The sequence below is a fragment of the Sorghum bicolor genome, chromosome 1 (genome assembly GCF_000003195.3).
Source record: "Sorghum bicolor cultivar BTx623 chromosome 1, Sorghum_bicolor_NCBIv3, whole genome shotgun sequence".
Lineage (NCBI taxonomy): Eukaryota > Viridiplantae > Streptophyta > Magnoliopsida > Poales > Poaceae > Sorghum > Sorghum bicolor.
The window spans coordinates 15,896,788-15,915,721 of NC_012870.2; the positions used below are offsets into that span (position 1 = coordinate 15,896,788).

Here is an 18,934-nt window from a genome sequence, read left to right on the forward strand (position 1 = left end):
TTCTAAATAGTTGGTCAATGATAATAATGTTTGGCTTGTTAGGACAATACTAATTTATTTGACATGTACAAATAGACGGAGTATCCGCATGCTATCAATTGATGAAAAAATAAACAAAAAATATCTTGTGAATGTGGCAATGTAAGATAATTTTCAAACGTAATATAAGCATCAAATTTTGGATCACATGCATTATCATTCTGCGTCAAAGGCGCTAGGTCCTGGCTAGAGAAAACAGCACTTCCGATCCACTTAATTTTCCACGTAGAGGTGTGCAGCCAAGCGTGGTTTAGCTTGCAAAACAAGGGGTGCTGCTAGTGCGAGGCTAGTAGGCGACTCCTGCAGACTGACAGTGCCAACACCTGGAGGATTGCTCCAACTGAATCCCTGCAAAAGCCTGGCAAACAAGAGCATTGTGAATTAAGGAGGTGCCAAGCGACACACCAGGGCAGCCTCTTTTCCCGGTGCCGAAGGTGACGAAGCGTAGGTCTGGTTCAGCGAGAACGACGACCCCAGCCCCATCGCTCAGATGGCGCTCAGGCCGGAACTCGAGCGGTTCTGGCCAGACTCTGGGGTTCTTGCCCAGCCCGATCCGGCTGACGATAACATGGCTGCCCTTTGGGATCAGGTAATAACCTGCGGCGACGGTGGTGCATGTCTTCCATGGCGACGCGGGGCGCGTTGATCGCATGGTAAGGGTGCAAGCGGAAGGCCTCTCGAATGCATGATTTCAGATAGTTGAGACTGCAGATGTCTGATTCCTGGACTAGCCTCTCTTTCCCGACCACTGTATCCAGTTCCTCCATTGCCTTCTGCATGACGCCTGGTTTGTTCATCATCTCAGCTACGGCCCACTCAACTGTGTTTGACGGATAGACCACTCATCCAAACATCAGTTCCTACATATATACAACATACTGATCAATTAGTTGTTTCATGATAAGATAATAATTCAATTAATCCTAATGATAAAACTCACCACTGTTTGTGCTTTAATCTCATCGATGGACAGCAGTGGCTGTCCATCTTCATCCTCAAGAGAAACCAGCACGTCAAGAATGTCTTCAGCGTCTTTCTTATCTCCAACTTTCCGGCGACGACGATGAGACCACTCACGTATCCTCTCATCTATGATGGGGCCATGGAGTCGGTCCAGTGTGCTCATCACGGCTCTGGCAACCTTCTCGTGGCCATCCAAGTCAAGGCCAACCAAGCCTGGGTAGTAATCCGACACGCAGAAGCTGTACACATAGTTGACAAGCGTGAAGAGTGCATCTATGTGCTCCTCCTCGATCGTCAGCTCCAGGGACCTCTTGCCAAAGACGAGCCTCCGGATGATGTTGCCACAGAAGTGCCGTGCTACGTGACGTACATTGACGACGCAGCTGCTGCCAGCTGCAGGTGCCATGTTTATCAGACTGAAGACATGCCTCACCAGGTGGTCAGCCTCCCGAGCACGCTGGCCATGGAGCTGCTGCTGCTGGTGCTCGAAAGCTGGGGAGAGGACTTCAGAAGTGAGGATCCTCTTCATCTTCCTCCACTGGTCTTCGAGCGTCGTCAAGCTCGCGGATTTGTACCCGTAGCTGAACAAAAGCTGGAGGCGAAGGTCGCCGGACGGGAGAAGAACACTGCCTCCTTGCGAAGGACCTCACGGGCTATCTCCATCACCACTACGACATGAACGGAAACGGATCCAAGCTTCAGGGACATGATGTCGGTGTCCATCTTGGTGAGCACGCGGTGGATCCATCGGAACACGGAAGACTTGTTCCAGATCAACTGGTGCATGTTGCCGATGAACGGCAACCTGGCTGGACCAGGGGGTAGCCGGCCTGCTGCTATCTCCCTTTTCTTGGAAGCTGCTGCTCTTCTCTTGTGATGGAGCAGCGGCACAAGGATCAGAGTGGTAGCCGTTATTGTCAACAACAATGGAACATGGATATATGGAGAAGACAGTATTTGTGACAGTGCTGTAGTTTCTATGCATCTGGTGGACATTGTTCGTCGTGATGAGCTAGCTACTACTGCTAGCAGGTATATATGTCAATATGTGTTATAACACTCCAAAATTTGAATTTCAAATTCAGTTTGAATCTGATTTAATTTTGGCTTAGTTTGAATTTTTTTTTTGGGAATTATTAAATAATTTATAAAAATAAATAAAATTAAATATAAGGTAGAAACATGCTTGTGTGCATTCATGTTGATGCATTGTTTTTGTTTGATTTATTTAATGATTGGTTGCGCTTGGTTTTTGTTTTGAAACAAGAAAGAAAAATAGGAAAAATCTGTTTTGAAATAAAAAAAAGAAAAGCTTTTCTCTCTCTTGAGCCGGCTTCCCCCTCGGCCCAGCCCCTCTTTCCTCTCTCCCGCTCCGCCTCCTGGGCCGCGCGGCCCAGCTCGCCCGCGGCAGCAGCGCCGCAGCGCGCCTCGCTCCCCTTCTGCCGCCAGCAGCCGCTGACAGTGGGTCCCACCCGTCAGGGGGGCGTCTCCAACCTCCCGTCCGAAACGGACGGGGCAGCCGCCGCCGCCGCCTCGGTTTCCAAGTCGCGCGCACCCCGAGGTTCGCCACGCCCTATAAGTAGCGCCGCAACTCGCCCGCACGCGTCCCTAGAAGCCCTAGTCGCCACTCCGAACCGCGCGAAACCCTAGCCCTGTTTCGTCGAGACTCGCGCCGCCGCCGAAAAACCCCGAGCGCCGCCGCCGTCGAGCTTCTCTTTGCCGTCGTCGTTTCGCGGAGGTAAGCCCGCCATCGCGCTTGTCGCGTCGAGCCGCGTCCACCCGTGCCTTTGGCACGCGATTCTGTGCACTGCAGCGCCGCCGCTGAGAGCTCGCCGCGGCCGGCCATGGCGCGCCGCCGCGGACCGGCCTGCCCCGCCGCGTGCGCCACCATGGACCGCGGCTCTGTCCCCGCACGACCAGGTCCACCATGGACCCGGCCCACGCCGCCCCGCGCCTCCCCCCGGTCCACCATGGACCGGTGGACCACCGCGCCCCCCCCCCGGTCCACAGCGCCGCCATGGACCGGGCCAGCCGCGAGCCGCCACGTGGCCAAGCCGGCCAGCTCCCACGCGTGCCCCTGCTGTTTTGCAAAAAGGCCCATGCGTTTTTCTAAAATTAACCTGCGGTTCTGCTCAGTTCAAAATAAATAGAAATATGCTCCTGGTTTTTGCAGAATAGCCCCTGCATCCGTTGGTTTTTATAGTTTTAATCCTAAATGCTTTTTTAATTCAGTTTTAATTAGTTTTAACTACGAAAAATAGTTTAGCTAATCTATAGAATTGCCATCCAACTTGTTTTAGTCATAACTTTTGCGTCGTAACTCCGATTTAGGTGATTCTGGTCGCTTTAGTTTCGTTTCGTCGAGTAGAATACAATAGTGCAGTTGCTTTCTGTTTTCACTTGATTTGGTGTACTGTTTCTGATTAAGCTTGTTTGCTTGCATGTATTGCTTCGTTTGTGTGATGATTGTCGCGTATAGCCAACGAGACGTTCGTGAAGGAAGAGGATCAGGATCCCGCTGAGTTCGAGCAACCCGACAATGATCAAGGCAAGTGCAGACACCGTTTGATCATTTTGAACCTACTCATTAATGTCATTTACTTTACATGCATGTGTCCAATGAATGCAAATCCTAAGGACATGACTAGCATTACTTACCATTCCTTGTTCACCTGGGGTTATGTATATGGGTAGTCTAGGCTATACTAGGTTTGCTTAGCTGCTCTACTCATCTTATACACATGCCTAAACAAGTAATAATCTCTACTCAACTCGATGCTTAAACTGTGCTGAACCTTTGGTCACTGCGGTGATAGCGATGTTGGATGCTTACGAGCATCGTGATGATGGTGGTGACAGGGGGAGCGGGTACTGTTGGTGGTCCGGTTTGCCGGGCGTACCCGTCTCTGCTCTCCGTAAGGACTTAGTCAGGGAGCGGCCCCCTGGAACATACAGTGCAGCTCCAAGCTATATGGCTCTGGCTTGACTAATTAGCAGGACCTCCACTAGTAGGGTGTTACTTTCCGGGTAGGCGTGAGGAAGTAACTTGGGTAATGAATATTAAGTTGTCGGTTGATCGGTATGCCATGGCTATGGGTATCGACTGCTGAGCGCCCCGGCAAAAACTTACGAGTGGCATCCTATTAGTTGGACCCTGTGAAAGGTCTCGTAGTGAGACCCTGCCTGCTCACCTTGGTAGTGTTTTGGGGAGTCGCGACCCTGGGCAAATGGGAATCACGACTTGGAGTGAAAGTGCACACCTCTGCAGAGTGTAAAACTGATATATCAGCCGTGCTCACGGTCACGAGCGGCCCAGACCCTCACTTGATGAGCAAATTGGATTCACTGGATACTTGGAGATGGAACTTGACGAGGTTGCTACCTCGTGTTTTTGGCGGAATGACTATTCCGTGTTGGCAGGATTGCTATCCTGTGTTAATAATTAGGGTTAATCCCTGGGCTACTACAATTATTAGGATAGTCATTTAAAAGATGCTAATTACTACTTACACTAATTAAGGGTTGGGTTTATGCCACTCATAATTAGAAATAGGTTGTTCTAATAATAGTTATAACTAAAAGTGATCAACTAAAATGCTATCGCAGTCAAACCAAGTCAGCTTTACCTTGTTTTAAGCCTTGCATGTCATTACTTTCCGTCTCTGCTTGCTGAGTTTGATATGAGCTCACCCTTGCTATAATCATTAAAGGTTGCTCGGACGATCAGGAGTACAATTGCGATTTCCCTGAGGACTACCCTGAGTCTCCTAGTTGTTAGGCTCGTGTGGTTCTGTCGTCGACCTTTCTGTGGCAAGGTGGTCCTGCTACGTCGGCGTCTAGTTTCCTCTTTTATTATAGAACAGTTTAGCTTATGCTTCCTATTCGCACTTTGATAAACATTTGGCTTGTAATAATGGTACTTTTACTCTCATTTATGTAATTCGTTTGAACACTGTGTTTTGTACCATTGATGATGTCGGTCCATGTGTGTGAATTTGAGATCCTGACGCACATGTGATTTGGCACCCGAATGCTCTTTTACATCCGGGTGTGACATGTGTGTAGAACAGCTCGAACTGTTTGTGCTTCAGGACATTGATTTGTGGGTATACTTATAGCAAGGAATCGGTGATTAACTCAAATAGTTAAATGTATCTTTGAAAAGTTCTAGAGGATGCGTGCATTGCGCATTGTCAACTATTGCCTATTGGATCAATATATCTTAAAAGATTACTAGTGGGTATTGAAGGCACCTGTCCTAGTAGTACTGGTATGTTTCACATTGTTGATGTAGACAGAATGAACATACTACTAGATGCACAATTATCATATGGGATGTAAGTTGTGGGCTTGTGTAAGCCATATGACATAAGCATTTGACGTAATACCTTAATAATTACAGTTTTACAGTACTTTATGACCCCCAAAAACCGTACAAAAGCAAAGCTAAGTCAAATAATTAGTGAATATGCAAGCATAACAACAAACCAGCTCTTGCCAATATAAACACGAAAACACGGAAGAGAACACGTGAATACGCGATATACATGACCTAGTATTTGATGGGTAAGTATGTCAGAAAAAATAATCACATCAAACTAATCATTTAATTTACCGAGACGAATCAAAGATCACATACAGCACTAGATACATCATGTGGTGATGTTTGTTGATGAAGCTAGCACAATCGAAATCGTTCTACATCCTATGGGTATCTATTGTAAAAGTGTGCAAGGTACGGAGTATGTCATGTTCCCATTCCCATCCTCGTTCCAGAACTTCCGTTCTCGTCCCCGTTCTAGGAACAGTAACTTGAGAATCATTTTATAACATAGGATAGAAACATTCAGGAACATAGGAATATAGGAACGGCAACGTGAGCCATGTTCCTATTCCTAGGCTGCTAAGGGAATGAACCAGCAGATGGCCAAGGAGAAGAATACCTGAGTTGTCGCTTTGGGTTGTAAGCCTGCTCGGTATTTGTTGGCTCATATTGTACAAAAACGCATTGGCCGGTGGCTAATTCGTGATTCCTGACCCACTCTGCCGATTCGCTCCGCATAAACTGAGAAAATCAGTTGATTGCTGGTTTTTAGGAAGGAGCTAGTCAAAGCTAGGTAAAACCTGGGCCCAAAAACTAGTGTATAGAAAACCTCAACCTAATTGAGCAAAATGATATCTGGAACTGTGTCTGGGTCCTAGCTTATTCTGCCTCAAAAGCTTATAGTACAACCGCCACCAGACCCAGATTCAAAACTCTTTCAAATGGCTCTAGAAATGTGCTTGCCAACCAAAACATAAAGTATTTTGCTGGCTTTTATTAGTCAACAGATTGAGTACAAGAGACATCCTTAGTAGAAGAGGCATGCCCCTAAATTCGACTTATTGTGTGCTCTGTCAGAGCTCTGACCTGGAAACTGCGACACACTTGTTCATAACCTGCCCTTTCTCAGCTCAGTGTTGGGGATCAGTTGGCATTACACTTCAAAATCAGCAAGATATTTTCCATGCGATTGAACTGATTAAGGATCAAACAAATACTCCTTTCTTCATGGAATTGGCAATCATTATGTGCTGGGCTATCTGGACAATCAGAAATGAGTGTATTTTTCAAGGAATTAGTCCGCTGGTGACTAGAGTGAAGGAAGTCTTTGATAAAGAATGCAGAATCCTTTCCCTAAGGCTTAAGGCGAAGTTCACTGCCGCGTTTGATTCATGGATCCAAAGTCTGTTGTAATAAGCCTGTTGTTCCTTATTTTTTGTCTCTTTTTTTGTTTTCTGAAGGGCTTTTCCCCTTTGCCTAGCTTTGCTTAGTTTTGTTTAGCTTCTTTCTTCTCTTCTCTTCTCTTCACCTCTGTTCTTCTTGTTGTCTTGTAAGCTTTTTGTTCCTGCTTTGATTAATAAATTCTCGTAGGGGCCTTTCGGCCCTTCTAGCCCTTTAAAAAAAACTAGTGTATGGTTCAAACCACAAACCTTTGGTCACGAGGAATTCCACCATTGGGCTGTACGTGTGTTGTTGATCCTGGTATAAATATCATTCTATTTGAACCGTACAATGTTGAGGATTATCATTCTATTTGAACCATGTTGAGCCGGCATTGAACCAATTGGACCAAGTAAACCGTGAACCGATGTGGTTCAATGTCCCGTCTGATCCTAATAACTATGATTAAATATAGAAGTTAGTTTCTCAAGTTGTAACTTAGGGTTTTGCTTAACTTGAAGACGGTTATGAATGACATAATCCTAAAACCACTTCTATTGAGTTGTCTTCTTTGGGTATATTATTTGGTAGAGCTTCCATGATTCTTAGCTCTAGCTCCTTAATTCTTTGCTGGAGTGGTTTTAGTTAATTTTGTTGAAGGAGTACGTGGGAATTGATTCTAGACTAGCTTTGATGATGGAGCAAGGATTTTTTTTACTTCAAACTATACGTGTAAATAAAGAAGTAATTCTTGTCAGCTCCCTACTGTTTGGTAGAGCGAGGGAGGTGATGCTTAAGGAGAATCTGCTCTGAGGTTGTTTGCCAAACTGCCCCTTCTTCTCAAAATCTCCCCAACTCATGTTTTTCCCTTGGCCTTCAATTCTCCGACAAAGTCCAATTATCTTAACTATCTCCACAACTAGCAAGCCAGCTTTTCGTTGCCATGTAATTTTTTTTCTAAGGACACCACCTTGCCCTGATCTGGATCAGGTGCCACCGCAGAAGCTAAATAAGTTTGAGGGTGTATTTGGTTTAACTATGACTGTGGCTTGTAAGCTGTGAAAAGTTGTTGTGAACTATGAGATGTGAAAAAGTTGATGCGAGTTATGCATTGTGACAAAGTTGTAAGTTGTTTGTTTAAAACAACTATGAGACTATTTTTCTTTATCTCCCTTGAAATAGTTGCAAAATGTCTCTTTATTTTTATCCATTTGAAAAAGTAGAAAGACAAAAACAGGGCCTAAGGTGCTGTGAAAAGTGTACTACTCAAAAATAGTTGCTTCTAGAAAAGCAACTTCTGATTCTATTTGTTTGGTTGGCATTTTGCTTTTTAGTAGCAGAAATACTTTCCAGAAGTTAAACCAAACACAGCCTCAAGCTCATATGGCGTCAAACATTGAGGGGCTAAGTGATAGTTTTCGTTGGATTTTAATCAGGTTTAATCTAATTTTATTAATTAAAATCAAATAAAATTTAAAAGCATGTACTAAATGTTATGCTATTTACAATTAGGGCTTGTCTGGATATCTTCAAAGACTTTGCTTCACAAACTCTATTGTGGAGCAGCCCCATAAAAAGTTAAAGTTTTTATAGCATCTTTTTCAGTGCTCCCATAACTCCATCTTTTTCCTAGAGTAGAGTAGAGTTGTACATGTTTAGCTGAAACACATGGAGCGAAGCAATCCCCAAAAGGCTCTTAGTCTCTCATATGAAAAATTGACTAGATGTTGACTTAGCTTAGGGCCTATTTGGTTGTAATGGCTAATTGCTAGCTAGCTAAAAATTAACTCTAGTGCATCCAAATGGGTGGGCTAATAGGTGAACTTTTTATGTCAAATCTTTAAAGTAGTCAACTAGCTAGCCAACCACAGCTAATTAGGACTAATTTTTAGTTTTAAAAAAGTAAGAGCAATTCTAATAATAGTCTAAAAATAGGCTCCCCTATTTTTGAGGACCTTGTTTTCTGGGTTGTATTCCAGCAATACCCTCAAAATAGAGCTCTCAAACTCACTCCATGGAAAATGATACTTGGGACCCACTGCTTATTGACTTCCTCAACCAAAACATTAGGAATTGGTTGCGGGAGAGTCGTATAGTTGATATCACACTGCTGCTAGAGCAATTGGGGTCGTCGTTGGAAGGGAGTCCGATCCTTGCCGCCGGAGGGAGTCCCGCTGCCATCGGAGTAGAGTTGCATAGTGGCACCGCCGCAGAGGAGTCGTGAGGTCATGCAGTCGCAAGGGAGTCCTGCACGAGCAGGAAAGAGGCGGGCAGAGAGAAGGCACACAAGGACCTGGCGACATTTGGAGGTTTGGCTTAGAGCCCCCAATAATGAGGGTCCGAGGATTTGGATATCCACCTAAATTTGAGCACCAGTAGGGAGCAACTCCAACAGTTTGCTAAAAGTACTTGGCATCCTACGATTTTTTGCTAAAACCATAAAAAATAGTCTCCAACAAGTTGGCAAAACTACTTGACAATTTTGTGATCTTGGCAAAATTTCCCCTTCACTTGGCAAATATGCCAAGTCCTCCATTGCTTGGCATCACCTGTATCTCAATTTGCCAACTTGTTGGAGGCTCAATTTTATGATTTTGCTAAAAATCCTAGGATGCCAAGTTCTTTTGCCAAGCCTAAATAGCAAACTGTTGGAGAAGGTCTCTTTTTTCACTTGGCATTTGGTTTTGAGACTTGGCAAAATTATAGATTCGCCAAGTGAGTTTAGCAAACTGTTAGAGTACTCTTATTGAAGCTGTGTTTTTTTGTCTGCATACTCATATTTAACTACAAGGACTCAAATAGAGATTTTGTTAGAGTTGTTCTAATAGCCGTGTGGATCAAACATGTCCTGATGAAAGTTGTTTGCACCTATTATGAAGTTGATAGAGATAAAAGACATGGCATGAGCGCCTTGTTGGGCATGGCCTGATAGGAACTTTTTGTGCTGATGTCCAGTTTCCATGGCTCATTCCAGCTTCGGCTCACATACTCTCTTGATCTTTTTCAACTGCCATTCTTACTTTTTAGAAAAGAAAAAAGTCTACATAAACCCCAAACTATTTAGGGTGAAATACTTCATCTTCCAAATTATAAAACCGGATATTCTACCCTCTGAACTTTTAAAACCGGTCAAATAACCCCTAGAGTGGTTTTAGATGGTGGTTTTGTCTTTTTCTTTTTTATTTATTTTTGCTGAATCTTTGAAAAATCATAATAAATCACAGAAAAATTATAAAATAAAAAACTCAATTTTGTTGGACTCCTGATGAGTAGATCTACACAATGAATATATAATATGGTATACTATAGTACAAAGTTTTTATTGTAGTTTTGAATCTATGTTTTTCTATAATTAATAAGAATAATTTATATATGTAGTTTCTATAGTTCAATTGTGGTAAAATTTTTATGCTAGGTTCATTATTGTATGCTTGAACTATGGTAAAAATTTCGTACCCATTGGATCACGTATAACTTAGTTATAGATTTATTTAGCTTTATTCTTGTTAAATCTATGCTTTATCTATAACTAAGTTATACGTGATTCAATGAGTATAAAATTTTTATCATAGTTCAAGCATACAATAATAAGTCCACCATAAAACTTTTACCACAATTGGACCATAGGAACTACATATATGAATTATTTGAATTAATTACAGAAAAACATAGATTTAAAGCTACAACAAAAATTTTGTACTAAATATACTATATTATATATTCACTATGTAGATCTACTTATCAGAAGTCCAACAAAATTGAATTTTTTATTTTATGATTTTTCTGTGATTTATTATGATTTTTCAAAGATTCAGCAAAAATAAATAAAAAAAAACCACCATCTAAAACCACTCTAGGGGTTATTTGACCTGTTTTAAAAGTTCAGAGGGTAGAATATCCAGTTTAATAATTTGGGGATGAAGTATTCCACCCTAGATAATTTAATTGGGAGGTTATGTAAACTTTTTCCTTTTAGAAAATCAAATATAATCAATTTTAATTAAATATAAAAAGTCAAAATTTATAGTATATAACTAATAGTATCATTAGATTTTCATAATAATATTATTTATTACAAATATAGTCAAACTTACTATAAAGATTGACCGCCTTACTATGCATGAACTAACTGCCTCTTACTCAGAGTACACTAGAAGAACATCCGATCGACTCACATTCTAACAGATACAGGTTATTCTGAGCTCAGGCAGCTAATAATAATAAGCTATATCCTCATCCTCCAAATCTAACTTCATTCCTTCTTATAGCTAGTCCTCTCATAAATTAGGGAAACAGTCGGGGACCACGTGTGCACGCTACTATCACTGGGTCTCACTCTCATACAGATTCGCCCGGCCGGCAGCCGTGGCGTCGCCTGCAGGACGAGCGGGTCGGCCAGCACAAGGCTCGCCGCGGTCTCCCCGGAGCTGGATCCTGTCCACGCCTGGCGGGTTGCTCCAGTGGAACCCCTGCCCCTGCAGGAGCCTCGCGAGCAGCATCACGGTGATGAGCGTGCCGAGCGACAGCCCCGGGCAACCCCGCCTGCCGGTGCTGAAGCTGAACGAGCGCCGGGAAGTAGTCGGAGACGCGGAAGGCGTCGAGGTAGTTGAGCGCGTCCACGTGCTCCGTCTCGTCGCGCCTGGGACCGCAGCCGGCTGGGGCCGCCTGCTCGCGAACGCGAAGTGGCGCCGCCTGCCCCAGAGTGAGCCTCCGGATGACGTTGCCGCAGAAGTGCCTGGCGACGTGGCGCACGTCGACGGCGCCGCCGCACAGTGCGCGGACGAGGTGGTCGGCCTCGGCCAGCCTTGCGGCACGGAGGCGGCGCTCGGTGGCCGGCGCGAGGACATCGGCGGTGAGCACGCGCCGCATCTTCCACCACTGGTCCCCGGCCGGGGCAATGCTGGCGCTGCGGTAGCCGACGCCGCTGAACGCGGCGGCGGCGAACGTGGCGGGGCGGTCCGCGAAGACGGCGTCGTTGCTGCGCAGCACCTCGCGGGCCATGGCGGGGCACGACACGACACGGCCACCACGTGGACGGGGCCGAGGCGCACGCACACGATGCCCCCGCCGCCGGGGCCGGCCGGACTCGGCCAGCAGGCGGTGCAGCCACCGGGAGACTGGCCGCCGGCTTGTTGGCCACGCCATCTGGTGATGTTGCCCAGCACCGGCAGCCCCCGCGGCCCCGGCGGTGGCAAGCCGCCCTTGGACGTCGTCGTCAGTCGTCACCACCTTGTTGCACCGTGACAACAACACCACCACCATCATCAACGTGACGACGAAGAAGAAGACGGCCGCCGCGGTTGAGCCTGCGTGCGCGGCGCTCGGTTGAACTGCGGAGGGAGACGGGCGTCGTTTAGTTCGACGGCGACAGGTGAGGTGATAGCAGCACAGAGGAACAGTGCAGCGCTACCTCTCCATGCATGTCCATGGACAGGCCATGGATCCACAGCATTACATGCAATGCGACGAATTGCAGTTCAACTCTGTCTGTCTGCCAACGAGGACAGATGTATGTGTAGTGTACACGTCTGTGATCGATCGGTAAAGTAAAAGTCCAGGCGTCAATGGAATTCGAAAATTTTTCAGTAGTGCATGGGTTTGTGAAGCACGTGGGAGCTTGTTGGACAGGTTTTTTTTTTTGACACAAAGCAACTTTATTATTGGCAGCAGGAAGCTGCAATTAGGAAAAAAAAGTTCCCAAGATACATGTCGTAGTGCCTCAAGCAGAGGGACAAGAGCTTTCATGAGTTAAATTGGGAGCAAGTGAAATACTCCAAAAGATTGCGAGGCTAGGAAATGAGCTGTATTATTTGAACTCCTATGAACCTTTGAGAACTCTGTAGCTTGAGTCACCCACTGCATTAAGAAATCTTTGTGTGGATGGCTTGATGTCTCAGTCACCGAGGGGGAGAGCATGAATCTGGGCCGTTGAAGAAACTTGCAAGGAGCTGATTGTCAGTGAGGAAGGAGATATTCCTGATATGGAGCATGGAGGTGCGCAAATACCAGCAGCTTCAGCCATGAGGACATAGTTTGCTTGGCTAATTTGAGCCTTGATGAAGAGTTGATCAAACTGGTTGGGTCTAAGATGAAAATTCCTAGCCCAGAGTTGTTAAAGCATCTATGTAGCATCTTGCACCAGGAAGTAGGCTTGGGAGTCTGCAAACATTTTGGTCGCTGGTGATTTTGGTTGATCCAATTTTCTTGTAAACCTGCAAGAGCATGTTTGTTTGCAGTGCATGAGCACTGAATGTTTTGAGCTTTGGACAGTTGTTGGACTGGGAGCGGCAAGGGACAGCGTCTTCAGAGGCTGTGACGCGGAGGATGGAGAATGTCGTGGTTTCAACTTTGAACCCGGAAACCTGGTACAGGTAGGCCCGGGCCCTGTGGGTTGAGCATGAGAACATGCTAAGATTCGAGTGGGCCGGCCGATCTAGGGATTCGGCGAAGGCGGTTTTTTTCCTTAAGGGCACGTGCACACTTTCTTACCCATTAGATTCGCTTTGAGAACTATGTAAATATACATCTCAAAACAGTTTTGTATTGAGATGTGTGTTTGCACACTTCTCAAAGTGAATTCAATGTGTGGGAGACTAAGAGCATATGCTCTCAAGGGCAAAATAAACTTTACCCGGATTGGGCCACAAGTTTCTATGTCGCAAGGTAACACAGTGCTTATTCAGCTGCATACTCCAAAAGAATCCCATACTACGACATGTTGGAGAAGGGGCACGGATCTAGGCCCTGGGCTGCAGCCCTAGGCGCAGCCTAGAAATCTCTTTAACAGTTTTTTTTGTCTAGCCTAAGATAATCGATAAAAATATAGATTTAGCCTTACCTGATGTGCTCTAAAAATATCTATGGTATTTTTAGCTAGAGATCCTCTTGGAAGCTTCTTCAATGGAAAAATATACAGATCGAGCAACAGTAGAGCGTGCAGGCCGGCAAGCTTGCATGCCACTACAAAGCCAAATGGAGTACGGAATAGTAGTTTAGAGATAAACTAAAGTTGCAATTTTTTTTTAAAGGAAGCTACAAGTTGTTTGTCTTTGGTTGAAGTGAGGAGAACTTTTCATATACATGCTTGTGCGGCATAAAAAGTACCAAATAATAAATTGTGATGCAATATAAATCAAACTAAAAATAAGAGAAACACATTGCATCATCACCAACTAGATTCTAAATGTACTAACAATAATGTGCTTACAAGTCATAGGATTTAAAGTTCGCATAAAATACTCCAAGTAGATAGATAAAGATAGGCAATAAAAATGACAACATAAGAACTTCTCAAGCACCAAAAAGGAAGAACCTCCAAGAGCCAGAGAAGTCGCTCATTATCCTTGGTCTCCTCACCATTATTGTCATCCTACTCATTGAATGGGTAGAGGGGGCTCAAATAGCCTCATTGAAATTTTCTAACAAAAGATAACACTAGACAAAAAGGTTAGAAGCAAAAGAAGGCCCTAATAAGAATACTAACTATATATTTGCAAGCCTGGGTGAGCAAATACTACACAAGTCTAGTGAGCAAGATTAACACTAACCTATTCACTAGGAAAGATAAAACTAACTCGATTAACTTCCTATGGTGACAAGGCCTATTTTTTTACACACTATGTAATGTATAAGGCACAATAAAAAGCACAACTTGTAGAATGATCAATACTACGAGATGGAGCAATAAGATTTGTCCATGTGGTTTGTGTTGACTTGTCGGTTACCTACGTCCACATTGAAGCAAGCACTTGGATCGCCACCTCTCTATCAAGTCTAAACCCCCGAAAGGTTGCCTCTTCCACTTGAGGGCTTGATCTTTAGCCCAGCTAAATCACAAAATACTCTTCAAGCCTCAATTTCCCTAGAGTTACTCTTCACCAATCTTTGTCAAGGACGAGCACAGGAGCCTTTTACGACAAATCAATCTCCAGAGCACCTTGCAATCTTCAATTTGAGTTCATAAATTGAGTCCACCAGCTTTGAGCCATCTAAGTGTAGATTTGGGCGCTTTTATTTTATAATTTGTTTGATTTGGTTTGGATTTCTATAGGTTGATGTTGATCTTGTGATTTTTTGTTGTATAGAAACATAAATGAAACTCCACTAAAACATGATTAATATAGGACATGGCTTATCTCTCATCTCATCATATTCATATCATAATCATAACTAAAAAGACTAAAGAATGGATATTATTTTGTTGCGACTTTCTCATGTAGATCTGTCGTCCTGCCTCCTGCGACCCCCATCCCTCACGCCTACGCCCCGCTCTTCGTCCTTGCGAAAAAGGAAGGGAAAGAAACCTGCCTCCTCTAATCCCGCAGATCCGAAACCCTCGCACCCCTCACTTGCGAAAAGAAACTGGGAGCGGCCCCCATCATCGACCTCACCGGCATCTGCGAGCGCGCCGCCACCGCGCGCGACTGCCCTGTGCACCACTTGCCCACGCACGCCCCGAGGCCACCTTCCCGGCAGCATAGCTGGCGTGGCATCCCATCGGCGGAGGTCACGCGGCGTCCTGGCGGCGCAGCATCTCGGCGGCCCCCTGCGCTAATGTCGAGCCTCGCCGCCATCTCTACGGCCCCATGCTGGCGCGCCCCCATCTCCGTCGCCCTGGTTCTAGCCGGCGTTGCGGTGGTCATATGACCAATTAGTGCAGCAATGTGCAAGGTATTATGTGCGGAATCTTGATTGTTGTTCATTTGAATCGCACGCCGCTATTTCCTAGACGGTAGTGGGGTTCCCCACTATGCCTGGCCGCCTCTGACTGAGTGTCTCCGTCCTACACGGTAGTGGCATGTACAGGGGCCATGCCATCTGTGAAAACGTCTATGATGGGGAAGCCGTCGCCTGCCATGAAGGGCGAGGAGTGCCGGCGACACCATCAGGTACCGAATCAAGCAGCAGGCACACCTCATCGTCGTGAATCCCCTTCCTGATGCCCCCTTGAATCCAAGGTCAATAAACAAATCGAGAGCACCTGAATCTGGTGGTGTTGTAGAGGTACTGATTTGAACACTAGCATAAACAATCTTCGATCTGCGTGATGAGAAATTCCCGGTTTTCTTACCCCCTAGATTTCTGCAAGGGCTCGTTAAAAAAAAATACTGTAGGCTGTTTTCCTTTGGCACACGCCAGCACTACGTAGAAGCCATCAGATGGATTGCTCTTGATAAAAAGTTATCTGAAATAATCTAGAATTTTTACCAAATTGTTTTAGTACTTGCAAATCTTTGCCAAATTGAAATGCCATGTGAATTGAAGAATGAGTTGCAGGCAGACTATTTTTGTGTTATGCAAAAAGGAGTAACCTGTTGAATAATAGCTTTACAATAACTAATAATTATTTTTAATTTGTTCTCGAATGGCTTCAATGTCTCAAATGCTGGGCGTGTTGGTTTTTTAATTCCTTTTCAGTATGTTGCAGAATTTCTCACCTCTACTTGGAATTGGAACCAACCAGTTACTGCACTTTAATGAGTATTGGGTAAAATTAGAGCGAAGTCTGGGCAATGACCTTGCTTCAACTCGTGGAGTTTGACATGACTCTATCGAGAAAAGGTTTAGCTTTTGCTCTGTGAAAATAAATATAACTTCGTATTCCCTAGCTACCCGCTGCCTTAAAATATATTATTATTCTTCCGGTGGGTTTAATTTGTTTTAGAAGTTTGATTGACGTACATTTCAGTGGAGACGAAATAGGGCATAAATATAAGGAAAGATCACTTTATAAGTGCTGTTATAACAAATGATTTGTTGGGTCTAGATAAGAGGCAAGCTTTTCTCAATCAAGCATTGGAACCCCTCTTCCTGCTATCGTAACCTGAAAACTTGCTAATGGTACTCTTGTTGGTGCTTACGAACCAGTCTTAAACAGTAGTTGAGATTTATGTGAATACTATCAATGTTTATCTTTTGACATGACAAATCTCATGAATATTGACAAGCATGCCTACCTCACCTTGAATACACAGCTTGTGCCACGCTTGAAGCAGCCTCTTGCTCTCACCTCGATTCACCTCCCATAGTTCCATGATTTTAGCATCATGCAGTCTCAGGAAAGTTAGAGAGCAGGCATATTTTTTTGTGCCTACCTCACCTCGATTGATGTTTGACCTATCCCCTTCAAGAAAAATGATGTCCGGCCATCTATGTTAATACTTGAATTTTTGAGACATTGCAAATTTTCCAAGTGGTGAGAGCAAGGGTGCTGATTTTGAACTCAAATTCTTCTGTCTGCTCTTTGTATTCAGATTGAGGATGTAAATTTATTTTTTGATTGAGGTCAAATACATGCCTGATGAAAGCGAATAATGCTTATACTGTCCCAAGTTTTGGAACAAATAGTTTAGTGGAAAATTATTTGAGTAGTTTACCTTCAATCTATGCAGTTTGGTAACAAATTACTATATTTGACTCATTGAGAAGGAGCAAAGAGGAAGAAAACATAGGTGGTGTGCTCTAATTGGTTGAGAGAAAAAGAGAGGACGACTGTATGAAGCTCTGGTTCGTCCAAGCTGCATGTCTCATGGATGTTCAGTGAAATGGCATGCCCGTGATATTTGTGCCACATGGATGGAACATGAAAGTGTTTACTACAATAGACACAATCTTAGATGAGTTCGTCAATCTTCAGTTCAGGTTATTTCTTCCATGAGAATGGACCATTCATTTTTTTATGATGATCACCAAATTGTATCTTTCATTTTCAGAAGTTATTGTTTTCATATTAGTTACATTCCATGTTGTCTTTAATATTGTGGTTTGTGCAAATTAGCTATCAAGCCGGACCATATCCATCGCAGTTATGTTTCCAAATGATGTTAAGAAGGCAATGATCTATGATGTCGGCCAGCTTGCTCCTCCATTGTGTGCAGAAAAAGCTTTGCTCAAATGGGGCTCAAGTGAGAGACAATATTTTTACTCATATTTGATTTACAAGGCAAGAAGTGGTTGTAGTTTGTTGCCACTGGATCGCTCAGAGTATATTCCATTAGAAGTAAAGGTTATAGTAATAAAACAAAACTATAAATGGGAGTTGTTCGTCTGTCTCGTGCCTCATTTTGATCTCAGATATATACTTGTCTGTTAGTAGCAGTTATATGATTTTACTTTAGCTCTGGTGCAAGAAGGATTTAAGTATCACCAGTCAACAGAGTTGTATATTATATTAATGTATTGGATCCCTAAAGAGTCCTATTTGTCGGTTCCAAGTGTTTATCACCTTGAAGTTGGACACTTTGTGATCAATGGTCATATATATATCACTCATTTGTCTGTGAATTTTCATTGATGTGTATTTCTTATTTTGATTTTGATGACATTTTTTTAGAAACTTGACATGGTTTGTCCAAGAGAGATATTTTACTTCAATATTGCTTGGTGCTTGAAAAAACGCCCAACATGATTCATTCATGCGTTAAGGATGTATTTACATAAAATTTAATTAATTCTATTTCACTATCACTGATCAACTTCTTGCTGTGTTTCATATGTCTTCTTGCATCCTATCAGTAACTGGAACAATAATATTGTAAATTTATGATCGTTTGCTGCTACGATAAGCTCTACGACAAGTAATATTAAAATTTGTTTGATGTTATGATAAATAATGGCAAGTAGGCGATCCTTTCATTTATTGAAGGTTAGAAATAAGTACCCATCTGTTAAGTGCCAAGTTTCTTGATAGTGCTTCGTTGATACATTCTTTCCAATTATGCATGTCATAACCTTGTTGCTTAATTTTTCTTTAAGAGTCTGTTCGCTTGTCTTATAGGTCGTACTTTTTCTGCCAGTCAACAATATTTTTTCTCTCATAATAAATCAATGAGCAGTATTTGATAATAATTGGTTGAATGGAATCATGGAGCACCTTGATATATTTCAGTAATTTGTAATCACAAAGCACCTTGGACAAATAATTAGTTTAGAAAAGGATTTTTTTTATGGTGTTAACCTTAGTCAATCTTAAGAATTTACTAAAAACATTGCATGGGAAACATATACACATGAACCATCATCTTGGTTTAGGGTTGGCAACTATCCTCCAATGGAACCAAGCATCTTGGAAGTTTTGTTGCTCGGATATGAAACAAGTAGATATTTATCTTATCCCACTATATGTAGAAACCAAATATTGGTGTTACACATGCTATCATAATTGTCTACTTGAGCCCCTATTTACCGTTTGTGTAATTTTCAAGGACATGGCCCGTACAGATAAGTCTG

At 43.6% G+C, this 18,934-nt stretch overlaps 1 long non-coding RNA gene and 2 pseudogenes across 6 annotated transcripts; 1 reads left to right on the forward strand and 2 right to left on the reverse strand.

Annotated features, from left to right (window-relative positions):
* On the reverse strand, positions 253-1,998 carry LOC8065647 (annotated as a pseudogene).
* Positions 11,029-13,113, reverse strand: LOC8063031 (annotated as a pseudogene).
* LOC110433159 lies at positions 14,948-17,995 on the forward strand. Of its 6 annotated transcripts, none has more exons than XR_002450556.1 (3): positions 14,948-15,376; positions 15,500-16,267; positions 17,098-17,995. It is a non-coding gene; the product is annotated as an uncharacterized LOC110433159 (long non-coding RNA). The 6 variants fall into 6 exon arrangements; XR_002450561.1 differs by having other exon boundaries at positions 15,500-15,709; positions 16,124-17,995; XR_002450564.1 differs by having other exon boundaries at positions 15,500-15,709; positions 16,134-17,995.